Source organism: Chinchilla lanigera, unplaced genomic scaffold (assembly GCF_000276665.1).
Source record: "Chinchilla lanigera isolate Chin_1 unplaced genomic scaffold, ChiLan1.0 scaffold00048, whole genome shotgun sequence".
Lineage (NCBI taxonomy): Eukaryota > Metazoa > Chordata > Mammalia > Rodentia > Chinchillidae > Chinchilla > Chinchilla lanigera.
Window position 1 is genome coordinate 15,573,233 of NW_004955449.1, and position 13,745 is coordinate 15,586,977.

Below are 13,745 nucleotides of genomic sequence, written 5' to 3' on the forward strand. Positions count from 1 at the left end.
ACTTTCAAACACGGTGTTAAAGGCTTTGGTGAGTCAACTGTTAGTGAATCACGCGAAAGGGGCCTTTATTAATAAGCATATTCTGTTCATTACGGAGAAATGAAAGCCTTGGAATAATTTGCCAAATGTTTAAAGAGAAAACAAAAAACAACGTGGTAAACATATCAGGACTTGATGAGCTGTCTAGGTAATTGGTTGTTTCTGTGCACCTGGTTCCAAAGACAATATTTAATGTGTAATCTGTTTCATTTGCTTGGGGAAGTAAGTGTAACTCTACCCCCTGGATCACATCTGCATTAAAATAAGGGGAGGCAGAGTCTGTTTCAGTGAGTGGAAATTTATGCACATGAGTTGTCTTTTACATGGAGATAGCAATTATACCCCTAGAAATGCAGGCTGGGGGAGAAAATGACATTTTCAAGGCAAGGGAACAAAAGCCTAATGCTAAGGGGACATTAACAAGGTTGGGAACCCCCCTCCCAACAATTAACATGATCACTTACGAAATCTGCACTCTATAAAATTATTTTTAAAACATGTTTTTCAAAATACTGTGGGGAGTGTTTTCTTTCTTTCTAAAAAACCAAAAAAGATTCCGTTGCAACCATACAGAATCTGTTAGCTACTCCACTGTAGCAAATAGTGCTTTAATTCTCTTCAGGTAGGTGAGCATTGAGATAAGCGAACATGAAGGAGTGGCTGCTGACCCCAGGTTTAACAGCACAATAAGGACTGGGAAAGAAAGGGTGCCCAAGAATTGCTCACTTTCACATGAGAAAGTTCTGTTTGAAGCAGCAATCTTAGCCAGATTTCCAGACCACAGAAAGACTTCAAAAGAGAGAAAGAAAAAAACAGAGCATATGCAAGTAAAAGTCTTTTTTAGCCAAAATTGGCTTTTTTTTTTTTAATGATTTGTTCATTGACTTCATCAAAGTCAAAACGGACAAAGCTGGAGCCATTGAAATGGATTTACACTTTTGCTTCTTCCATTTTCTCTGGAGATGCGAAGAAACAGAAAAGAACCTATATGCCAGGAGGCTGAGGCAGGAGAACAGCAAATTTCAGCCCAACCTGGGTAGATTAGCATGTTAGTGAGAACTTGTCTCAAAATAAACATTTTGTTTAAAGGGCTGAGGGTGGCTGGGAATGGCGGTGCATTCCAGTAATCTAAGTTTGGAGGATCATCATGAGTTCAAGGCCAGCCTTGAACTAGATCATGAGACCATGTATTAAAAAGGGCTGGGGATGTACAGTGTGAAGGCCTAAATTCAATCCCCAGTCCTTGGGGGAAATAAAAAAGAAAGAAAAGGGAAGGATGTGTTCTCTCTACCTCATTTCCTGAACAAGGCTTTAATTCAGAACACTACTTCATGCCTTACTTGCATCACGAAAAGAAAACTTTATTCTCCTGCTTAACTGAGACAGAAGACAGTAAGTCAATAAAACCTGGCACATGCTTTTTAAGTTTCCCAAGTTTAAATACTTGATCTTAATTTTTAGTACATTTGTGTGTGCCTATACATAATCTGCTGATTAGTTTTATTTTAAAATCTGAGGGAAGTTGTGTATAGTGGTGCACGCCTATAATCTCAGTGCTGGGGAGGCTGATGCAGGAGAATTACCATGAGTTTGAGGCCAACCTGGGCTCTACAGTGAGTTTAAGGACAGCCTGAACTGCATACTAAGATGCATCTCACAAAAGAGGCCAAACAAACAAGTAAATAAATAAATAAAATTTGAGGGATAACCCCAGCACTTTTTATTGATCAGTCACGAGGCTTATTTATTTTGGTTTTGGGAAAATTAGCTTTTTTTTTTTTTTTTATTAATTTGGGCATATTTTCAGAAAGTCACATTTACAGAGGTCAATGGGCCAGGTATCAAGAAAAGGATGCTGGGGGCTGAGGATTTAGCTCAGCGGCACAGTGCCTGCCTGGCAAGCACGAGGTCGTATTTTCGATTCCTGTACCGGAAAAAAAAAGAAAAAGAAAGAAGAAAAGGAAGCTGAGCCTGGAGTGTGGCTCAGTGGTAAGGGTTTGCCCAGCACTTACAAAACCTGGATTTGAGCCTCAGCACCATAAAAACAAAAACGTGAAGAGAAAAAATGCAAATTCTAAGTCCTAACTAATTGTTGGAAAATAACATGAATTTTAAATATAAACTTGGAGGGCTCAGCATGCTAGTGCACACCTGTAATCTCAGCACTCAGGAAGCTGAGGCAGGAGGACCACAAGTTTGAGCCCAGCCTTGGTAATTTAGTGAGCTTTTCTCCTCTCTCAAAACCAAACAAACCAAACCAAAGAACTGGAGTTGAGGATGTAACTCAGTATTGTACTCCCTGAGTTCAATCCCCAAGAAAAAAGAAAGAAAAAATCAAGTGGTGTCTGTGTTGTGTGTTCTGCTTATTATATTGCACCAATATCTACATCTGTAATAAGCTGAGAATCCAGTGGAAGCTGATAATTCTGGTGAACACTTGATTCGTTGTTGGGGAGCCCTGCATCTCTCAGAGGTAGGGACCCAGCCTCTGCAGTGGAGGCTTATAGCAACTCCGTGGGAGAGTGCGGGCGGCTTGTACTTGTGCCAGTTTTATCAATAAACTGCCTTTTCTTCTTGTTTCCAAGGAAGTTATATTACTGGGTTTTGGGATCCTGGGATCTACTTCTAGTGCTGTTTTCTAGGTTCTTCTGGTCTTGAAGAAAGAATGGGACAAAACACAAAAGGTAGCGAGGTTCTACATTTATGAAAGGTCAGAAAAGAAGCACGCTCTGCAGAGCAAGTGAGCCCAGTTAAAAGTAAAAATACGGTGAGAGTGGGCCACTATGGAAAAGAGAACACAGCAGCCTGGAGCTCAAAGGTTAACTGTCTTTTTGTATCTCCCACTCCTCTGTGTGACATCAGGTCTAGTTGTCTTATCAAAAACTCCTTGAGTGCCGGGTGTGGTGGCGCATGCCTGTAATCTCAGCACTTGGGAGCCTGAGGCAGGAAGCTCACAGTGAGTTTAAGACCAGCCTACCCTACACAAGGAGTCCAAGATCAATTTGAACTGCATAGCAACACCCTGTCTCAAAACAATAACAACAACAAAAAAACCCAAAAAAACCATCCCCAAAACTGCTGAACTCTCTGGAGAATTGAAGACAGCACTCTCTGATTGGTTCTACTTCAGGGGTTTGGGAACTGTTCTGCAAATGTGTCCTAGAACTTTGTAATTTACAGATGGTAACTATTTCTTAGTCAGTTTGCCATGCCCTAATCTCCTGTCTCAGTTATGCAGCCATTCTCTAGGTAAGACTCATCACTGTCATCAATTTTTTCTCCCTTGCTGTATGAATATTTCTTCTTCATTTTGAATCCCCTTCCATTGTAAAGAGATTTAAGTGTTTTCAGATTTCACATCTTGAAACTCCAATTTCTTAGATGTGATCAGTAACATCTTTAGCTGTTAAAAGAGTGGGACGTTTATTTCCTTCATTCCAAGTTGGATCTGTGTTAGAAACTGGAGGATTGGATAACCTTTTGTACTCTTTGGTAGAGCACTAGGAGGAACTGAGTCATCATCAAACTTTAGATTGCTCACTGGTTTTAAAACTCATGTTTGTCAAAGAGGAAAAGTAAAGTGAAATTTGGTACATTTTATACTATTGTGCTATTTAATCCAGGATTGATGTTATCCTGTGTAGAAATGGATGAATTTGGTTGAACACAATTTATCTGGCTACTTAGGAAAATCAAAGATTATTTAATACAATTTTTATATTACTGGTTGCATATACTATATTATTCTCAAAACTTTAGAATGAATCTGTCCTTTTATCAAATATAAGGAAATTTGCAAACTGTACCTTATTCCTAGAAATTTCTTCAGTACAATAAAAAATGAAAAAAAGTTGGAAGAAAAGATGTAGTTTGATGGTAGAAGATATAGTGCCCAGCACATTAGAGGCTCTGGGTTCAATCCGCAGCACCACACACACACACACTCACACACAAGTGTACATGCTCAAATTTTAATTTAATTTAGTTTTTAAAACCCAATAAAATAAAAAGGAAAGAAAAACAGTTCCCCAGAGCAAAGTATCCAGTTCCACCCTAAGGATGTAGAAACTAATAACTGGAAACTAAGTTAATCTTTAAAAGTTTTGATAGATTGGAATTTCTTCCTGGTCATTCATCCACAGGAAAGAAAAAAAAAAAATACTGGATGCTCTAATCAATAAAAACAACACACTAACATTCCAATAGAATAGACAAAGGGCATTAACTGAAAAGAAATTTAGAAAAATGCAAAAACAGTTATGCATTTATGAGCAAGGTACAATACTATTAACAATCAAACAAACACAAATGAAAAGAGTAAATTATCGAATCCAACGTCTCACACATGCTAGGAAATGCTCTTGAATGATACCTCCAGTCCAAAACTGATAACTTTTACAGTTTCCAAACTGGCAAGGGTAATAGAGGGTGTGGTGACAAAGATAATAGGTGGTGTGGTAAAATGGACAAGTCACAGGAAAGGGCTCAAATTACTTGGCAACTGGAAATATGATCTGGAGTCCTATTTTTGGGAATCTATGTTAAGCAAGTAATGAGAGGATCACCTTGAGTTTGAGGCCAGTTTGGGCTACATAATGAGTTTAAGGCCAGTGAGGCCTGTCTCAAAACACAAAAAGGGAGGTGGGGTGGGGGAGCCTGGGTATGTCAGTGGTAGAGCACTTTTCGGGTATGCCTGAGGCCTTATGTTCCATCCCCAACACCAAAAGGACAAAGATCACCTGTACTGACATCATCACAGCATTCTTGTTATAAGCATCTTGGTACATAACCATCCACACTCATTTTCTGTATGTCATACAAACTTGTTTAAAAAATAAAAATTAGAGCTGGGCATGGTGGCACATGCCTGTAATCCCCACACTCTGGGGGGCCGAGGCAAGAGGATCACAAGTTTGAGCTCAGCCTAGGGAACTTAATGATTTAGCAAGTCTCTGCTGTTCCTGGGTTTTGGGGTAATGGAGTCTCTTTCCAGAGGTGAGGTCTAGGTTCTTCTTGTCTTGAACAAAACGTAGGATAAAACAAGCACAAAAGTAGTGAGCTTTTATGTTTGTTAAAGATAGGAAAAGAAACATGTTTTTTCAGAGTGAGTTTAGGTCAAGTAAAAGTAAGAAAATAAGTACACTCTATAGAATGAGAGCAGTTTACTGTGAACGAGGGAACACATTAGCAGAGAGTCCCATGGTGACTGTTCTTTCATAATCTCCATTCCTCAGATGACACCAGGTCTAGGTAGTCCTATCCAAAACTGCTTGAGTTCTCATGAAAAGGCCATGTGCATGCCTGTAGGAACTGTTCTGTGCATATGTTCTGGGATTTGGCAACTAACAGGTCACTACTTCCCAGTCAGCCTCCCTTGCCCTAATTTCCTGCCTCACTGTCTCACACAAACAAAAAACAGGCTGGTGATACAGTTCAGTGTGAAGGCAGTAGTTTCAGTCCCTACTACCACAAAAATAAATAAATAAGTAATAAATATTGGGTTATATTGAAACAGTTAATTCTGCACAAACTGAGTTTGTGATCTTGCCATATTGAAGAATGAAGTTGTAAACCAAAAGGAGGAGGTTAGAAGAGTTTTTATTGGAAATAAGGAGACACAAAGGCTTCTGGTTTCTCCAGGAGGGGCACCCAAAAAGTGGAGTTTCCACATGGCCCCTTGGTTCAGAACTTTTATGGACTAGCAGGACACAGGAATTGCTCAATTGTTTAGTGGCCGCCTATCATAGGTGGCTCTGTGAATTTAAAACAACCAATTGGAACCCAGGAATTTAGCTTCTCCGAGCATACGGTTCAAAGGAAACTGTGATTTTAGAGAAACACTGGTTATTTTGCATTTTAAGTTGAAATTCCCTTTAGTAGGGAGGGGCATTCCTTGTTGCCTGAGGAACTTCATTCATGGTCCGAAGTCCTAGTTCACTGTCTATTATTACCTTAATTCCTATTAACATGGCTGATCACTCAACTCCATCTTAGGCCCTTTTTCTAGCTAGCTGCCTTCCTCATAAGCTAACTAAATTATTTTTTACAATATCGTGCATTCCATTTGAAAAGCATTTTCAATTACATGTATACTTTGAGAAAGTAAAATTGAACTGATGAGTAGTGAGAACCAAGTTCCAGTTCCAGCCATGCTTTGAATAGCTGTGAGACCTTGAAGTGTCCCATGAGTTTTAGGGATAAATTTTTTCAAGTGTGAAAGGCAGGACTGCAATCAGATTGAGATCTTTGGTCCCTTCCAAGTCTAGAATTCTATGTCTCCTTGAAGGAGTGGTGCAAACAAAACAAACATAGATGTGACAGTTTTGTTGTAATAGTAAAGACAGTTTATCAATGGAGAATGGCAATCTTTAAATACACTGTCAAAGTAACTTAAAAAAAAAAAAAAAGCAGCCAGACCCTGAGCAACTCAAGAGGCTGAGGCGGGAGAACGGCAAACTGAGCAACTGAGCAAAACCCTGTGTCAAAATTAAAAAAGGGGTGGGATGTAGCTCACTGGTAGAGTACCCTGGGTTCAACTGCCAATACTCAAAGAAAGAGATCTAGAGACAGAAAGAAAGGGCTGGAGAAGCGTGTGTGTTACCAGCTGTGTTAAATAAAGCAAAGGTAATATATGCATACTCCTCACATGTTACAGCATTTCTGCAAGGGTATAGGGAAGCTGGCATTAATGAGAGGTGTCTGGGCAACTGGAAAGCAGCACTGGTTCTGGAATTCACTTTATGATACTTCTTTTGTACTGTGTATCTTGTTTTATCTCTTTATTTTTGCGCTGGGCTTTGAGACCTGGGCCTTGATGAGCGCACAGTCCTGTATATCACTAACGTACATCCCTAGACCTCTATCTTTTGTTATTTTTGGTACTGGGGATTGAAACCAGGCCCTCGTGCTCTACCACTGAGCTAAATCCTCAGACCTTTGTGTTGTTTTTAAAAAACAATACAATAAATGTTAAGAAGATCTTGTTAATACAGGCATATGAATGAATGAATGAATGAATGCCTTGGCTATAGTGACAAATGATACAGAACAAGCTTGTTTCTTCCTGCTTTAAACCTTTCCATCACTTCCAGGCACACGACTTCTGACTTTCCTGATCTAGCCAGGCTGCCTGAGTGATGCCCAGTGCATTACAGTGCATCTTCATTTCACTCCAGTTTGCGTTCTGTAAATTCCTAGAAATCTTAAGCTCTTTACCCCCAGAAATGTTGGAGACTGCCTTGGCAGTACCAGATACATAGCTGCTTAGGAATTCCAACTACTGTCGGCTGGGGAGGAATTTCAAAAGCAAGTGTCCTCTAAGGGGCAAAACACCCCTGCTCCACACCTGAGGAGAAGGTAGGCTCAGAAAACTGAAGTTACTCCAGGAAGGTCACTAGGCTGGTTCTCCACTATGTGTAATTAACCTTAGCAGCTGTTCTCTGGAGTTTCATTCAGCAAAAGTAGGTTAATAAAGGAAGCCTTTGGATTTTAGATATTGGCAGATTTTGGGCCACATTAGGATTTAGAAAATTAATTTGATTTTTTCTCTCTGAAAATGTCTTCCTGCTGCCAGTGTGTAGTAGAACCAATCAGGAAATACAATGTTCCCTAAAAATGAAAAGCCATGGAGGGCCATGCTGGGCTCTACCAATAACCACATAGTGATATTTGAAATGTGTTTGTTTAATTTGAGGGAGAAATTGATTTGGTCTTCCTGAGGGCAGTCATCCATGGGACTAGCTTTTGAAATCTGCATCTCTACAATGCAGCTAAATTAGCCATAGTTCAGTGAATTAGAAGCTCCCCAAGATTCAGCTTGTGAGGAAGATCTTGGAAAGAACGGCCTAAAGAGGTTAAAAAGAGCATGGGACACAGGCGGAATTGTGGACACGATTCTGAGCCCTTTGGGAAATGTTCTTCTGAAAGAAAAAGACCTAAAGAAAAGGACAAAATCCCAAATTTGAATTCCATCCTCAACCATGTAGCTCTCACTTCAGATGAGTACATTCTTCACCATTAGATTTTGCTCCATAGCTGTCAGACCCGTTTAAAATATGTAATTTCTATTTTTATAATGTCTATTATTTCTGGTTATAAAAGTAATGTTATAGAATGATTGGAACACAGAGGAATGTGTAAAGAGAAAAGATAGGGAGCACACTTCTGCTCTGGGCAGAAGGCTATGTCTCACGGCTGGAAACTGCTTGTTGAAATAGTCTTTTTATCTTGAAAAAAAAGATGAAAAAATCATGATAATCCATGATAAGTACTGAACATTTTCAAATACTGTCCTTTTTTCTAGTCTTTTTTTTTTTTTGGGTATATGTAGGCTGGACAACTGTGTTTATATGGGTTTTGGAATTGGAATATTACCTTTGCGTTGTGTTTTCAACTTACATTTTATTGTTAGCTATTTCTAAAGTTACGATGATTACCCTTTTCCACAAATCTTTTGGTGATTGATAACTATTTTCATAGCATAAATTCCTGAAGTGGGATTAAAGTGTCAAACAGGGGGCTGGGGATTTAGCTCAGTGGCAAAAGCGCCTGCCTTGCAAGCGCAAGGTCGTGAGTTCGGTTCCCAGTACCGGAGAAAAACCAAAAAAAAAAAAAAAAAAGTGTCAAACAGTATATTTTTAAGATGTTTGATACATATTACCAAATTATCTTCCAGAAACTGTTTCCCAGCTTTGACTCATCACAGCGACTGTGTCCTTTATAAAGTCAACTTCATCAACACAGAACATGCTGAACTACTGATATATTTTGTGAAATAACTGCATGACATATTTAAAGTTTTGTTTGCATTACCTTTTTTTCAGGCTTTAGACAGGGTAAACTTTTTTCCTAGTTCTCATCTGTAATTATTTTAATTTTCCTTGTTTAGTCACACTTGTCTGACTTTCTATTACAGGGTATCCTTTCTTTTATTTTTTGTGGTAGTGGGGATCGCACCTAGGGATGCTCTACCATTGAGCTGCATCCCCAGAACTTTTTATTATTATTAAGGTTGAAACAGGGTCTCATTAAGTCACCCAGAATATCCTCAAACTTACTGTGGTCCTGCCTCGGCCTCCTAGAGTGCAGGGATTTCAGGCCTGTGCTGCCGGACCCAGTTGAGGGAAAAGTTTTTCCACGGCCAAAAAGAACTTTCACGGCCTCCATACTTTTTATTAGAAAGTCATTTTAACTGTAAGGAGAATATTTATTTTGTGTTAATTTAGGATTATATTTTGTTTATTTGTTTGTTTGTAGTACTGTATCTAGGGCCTTGCACATGTTAGGTAAATGCTCTACCACTGAGCTACATTCTCAGCCCTAATTTATAATTTTAAAAAAATACTTAACTCTTAGCCGGGAGTGGAGGTGTGTACTTGTACTCTCAGCTGCTTTACTGGCTGAGGTGGGAGGATTGCTTGAGTTCAGAAATCCGAGTTGGAGACCAGCCTGGGCAGCACAGCAAATCCTCTCCGCAAAATAAAATAAACTTAAGTCTATTCCTACCGGAAACATTTTCAGGGATGGTGTGAGAAGGGGCACTAACAGAATCTCCTCCAATGCCTCAACATGGCTTAATGAACAATGTCTTCCCCTTGATGTTGCAGTGGTTCTCGTCTCACATACCGTAGTTGGCCCACAGCTGTACACCGGTTTGCAGCCATCTTCTGTGCCAGGAGGTGCTGCATTATCTTCCCACTTACATGGGGGGCACCTGGAGAACTTCCTGCCTAGCACCCACAGTTCTCTGTATATGGTAGATGGCCAATGAACTCCTGTGTGAAATGCACAGTGAGTCACTGATACACCTGGAAATCTAACTTGATAAGCAAATATCTGTCTTGCTGTTTTAACTATCTACTTTTAGGAAAAGGATGTGAAGTCTATCTTGTTTTTCAAGATTTTCTCTTCTATCTCTCATTATTCTGATCTAATCACTTCTATTTTTTTTTTTTTTTTTAGACGGTCTGACTATATACTCCATGCTGGCCTTGAACCACGCCAATCCTCCTACCTCAGCTTCCCAAATGCTGGGATTACAGGTGTGCGCCACTGAGCCTGCTATCACTTTCATCTTTAAAACATAATATTGGTTTCTTATGGGCCTCAAGATTAGAACTAAATTTCAGGCATTTTAATTTCTCATTTTCCAAGAATCGTTAAAATGCAGGTTGGTTATGTAGCTCAGTGACAGAGTGCTTGCCTAGCACGTAAAAGGCCCTGAGTTTGATCCCCAGCAGGAAAAAAATGCAGTAAAAATAATTATGATACTGGGCTTGGTGGCACACGCCTGTAATCTCAGCACTATGGGAGACTGACACAGGAGGATTGCAAGTTTGGCCTATTTAGTGAGACTTATCTCAAAATAAAAAGAAATTGAAAAGGGCTGAAGATATGTAGCTCAATATGAGGGTCCTAGGTTTAATTCCCAGTACTAAAAAGAAAAAAAAAAGTTATGATGCAACTGGGTCATTTTTCCTCACACTTGAGTAGTATATAAACACCTTTAAAATGAAAAAAAAAAAGTGTCTATGGACCTCCAATGATGCCTTCAACTATTATTAAAACATTATTTAAATAAACTACATATACTTATACGTATATACCAAAAAAAAGGTATTTATAGCAGACATTCATATGATCCAGAGTATGTATGACATTTTTTTAAAAACATTGTAATTAAAGCAAAAGCACAGATTTTGAGGACTCATAGAGAACTTGGACTGAGAGTTTATGTCCTGATTCTGGCCTAATAGAAGATAACTTGAAGACTCCCTTTATCATAAATCATATTGAACTCACAAACTTTGCCAGTTTTAAGTGCCTGCCGAGTCTTCAATGTTCAATGTAAATGTGGATAAACCCTAATACAGAGATAAGTAAATCTGCATATGCTTGAAACCATTATACAACTATGAAACCAAAACTAAACATGAACAAAACTATGAAACAAATGCTTCAAAAATAATCTTAATTGCTTCAAATACCCTTAATGAGACAGATGATATTGTTCTGTATCAGTACTTTATATCAAGTACTAAACAAAAATATCCATTCATATCATACACTACTTCAGGCTAGCAAGAGGGTTTACTGTTGTTTGTTCATTATGCCCATTATGAGTGAAAAAGACTTACCAGCTTTTTCGGGTAGACAGTTTCACTGTTCCTGGTAGGCCTCAGACTCTGTGATCTTCTTGTTTCAGGCTCCCAGAGTGCTGGGATTTTAAATTTATTTGTTCACTTCTTCAGCCATTAATCTTTCCTTTTTTCAAGAAACTTTTAAAAATTGAACTGTAGCACATTAATCCATCAATATATCTATCAACAGTACCAGCTTGCCAATATTCCACCAATGTTCTTTGAAAGAATTTGTTTCTGAAGGTTGGGTTAGTACAACCAAGCTGACTTTTGCTTTGTAGGTGTTAATAAAACAAGTTCTGTTATTATTATGAAATGAATACTCTTTCTTGAATCATAAAGAAATGGCTTTGAGATGAAAATTATTCAGCATAGTTGTTTAAATATTTTAAGTGAAATACTTTTGAAAAAATTACAACTTCTATCCTGTATCCTGCGTAACCCGAGTGCAAAGAGGACATGGTTACTATTCCTAGGTCTAAGAGCCCAACTATAATAATAATAAAAGAGACGTTGCCTGTAGATTTTTAAGTAATAATTTGTCCACATTTTATAGGAAAATATCCTACAGGATCTTAGGTTGCTCAAGACCCTGCTTCCTAACAGTTTTTGAAAGCTGTTGACTTTTGCGATGAACATGTTGATCTGGGTGTAAAGGAGGAAGATATGCAGAAAACAGAAGAGATGCCAATTCACAATGCAGCAGGCAAGTAATTAAGAGTCGTGCTCTTTGAAACATATGATTGAGGAGCTCTGAAAATCTTAGAATAACAGAAGAAACATTTCCTTCAGGTGACTTTCCTGCTGTGATTTTCTACCAGGGTTTAATCAATGGGCTGGATTTTGGGGTTACCCAGTGGTTTTCAAAGGGGGGCAATTCTACACCCCACAAAACATGTGGCAATGCCTGTGGGGGAAGGTGCTCTAATGGTATCTGGCTGTTATAAGACAAAGGCACTGCTAAGCATCTTTCAGAACACAGCATAGCATATCAGTTATCCAGGCAAAAATGTCTATTGTGCCACGCCTGAGATATGCTGGACTAAGGTATCTAAACCAGAAGGCTGTACTCTTGTGTACCTAGGGCCTGTATGGAGAGCTGTATCTTAGTGCTTCCTTTTGCACACACACACACACACACACACACACACACACAGTCCATGGTGCAAGTCCACAAGTATTGTACAGTATTGCCCAGAATCTTCCCATGCAACCTTCTGGAACGCAGGTTAATCACAAGACGACAGAGTTACGGGTTTTTGCACTGAATCGGCCACGCAATAAGACCATTACTAAAGGAACTACATAGGGAACAGGTAGAAGTTCCAAACGTTACAAGATTCGTCAAGTCCTTTATTCACGTATCCAGCAAACCTTTATTAAGTATACCAGCCTGCTAGGCACGGTGACCCATGATGAGCACAACGTGGTCCCTGGCCCTCATGGAGCTTACAACCTACAGGGGACTGAAAAGGTTGCCAACGAGAAGCCCGTTTATAAAATGCTAACTCTCACGATGGAGGAACATTTACACAGCAGCTGGAAAACTTTTCACATGTGTGTAGTCTCATTTGAGTTGCATGACAACGTCATGAGACAGCCATTATTTCCTTCTTAGGTTAAAAGTGTGCCCAAGGTCAAAACAGTTGTAAGTGGCACAGGTGACACTTCAGCCAAGGGACACGGAGGGCCCTGTTCTATTGTTCCATAGCGCAGGGTTACATACTGGCACTCTTTCCTTGATCTGACCTGCAATTTCCTTTCCTGATCCCCATCAAACATACAGGTACAAAGCCTTTCTCCTTATGGTAAAAAAATACACCCCAACCCTCTCCAGATTCTTGCTTATGTAACACCTGGAGATTATTTTCTAGCTGTTCCCTGTATCTATGCCTGTGTTTCTAATTAGATTGTAAACTCCTGACCTGCAAGGAGCAGATCTTCCATTTCCTTTGTAACCTTTTGTAGTACTGCAGTCACCTAATAAATGCCCTCTGCATGAGTGGACCTGTGGAGATAAAAATATTTTATGGTACTCCCATTTATTGGTGTCATGCTTTTATTTTGCTTTTTGTGCTAGGACTGTACATTATAAGCTTCTGGAGGGCAGACAACACGGCTTGGTGCTTCCTTACGCTCAGCAGGCACCATGCAAAATTTGATCCTTGCATGCCTTTTCGATGCTCCGGATAATATTAGCACACTGGAGTGTTTGTGTGTATCCAAGGGCCGAGGTTGTCAGCCTCTCTGCGGCGGGGAATGTTCCTTCCTCCCCACCGTAAGCTCCCATGGCGCCTAGGACAGGGCTCGGTTACTGCGGAAGCCCCCCACGCTTATTTTTATTACCAAGGAAGCCCACTGTGAAAATGGCAAGCGCTTGCATAACCTCAGACCTTGGGAGGAGACGGGCAGAGTGGAAAGGGATTTGAAGTCAGGTCAGAAGCGGCCTGGCTGAGAACGCTGAAGCCGCCCCGGCGGACAGGCAGGACTGGCGCTGGTGCGGCCGCAGTCCGGGCCCTTGCAGGGAGGGAGACAGGAGACGGCCCGCCCGCCCGCGCCCCGGAGCCG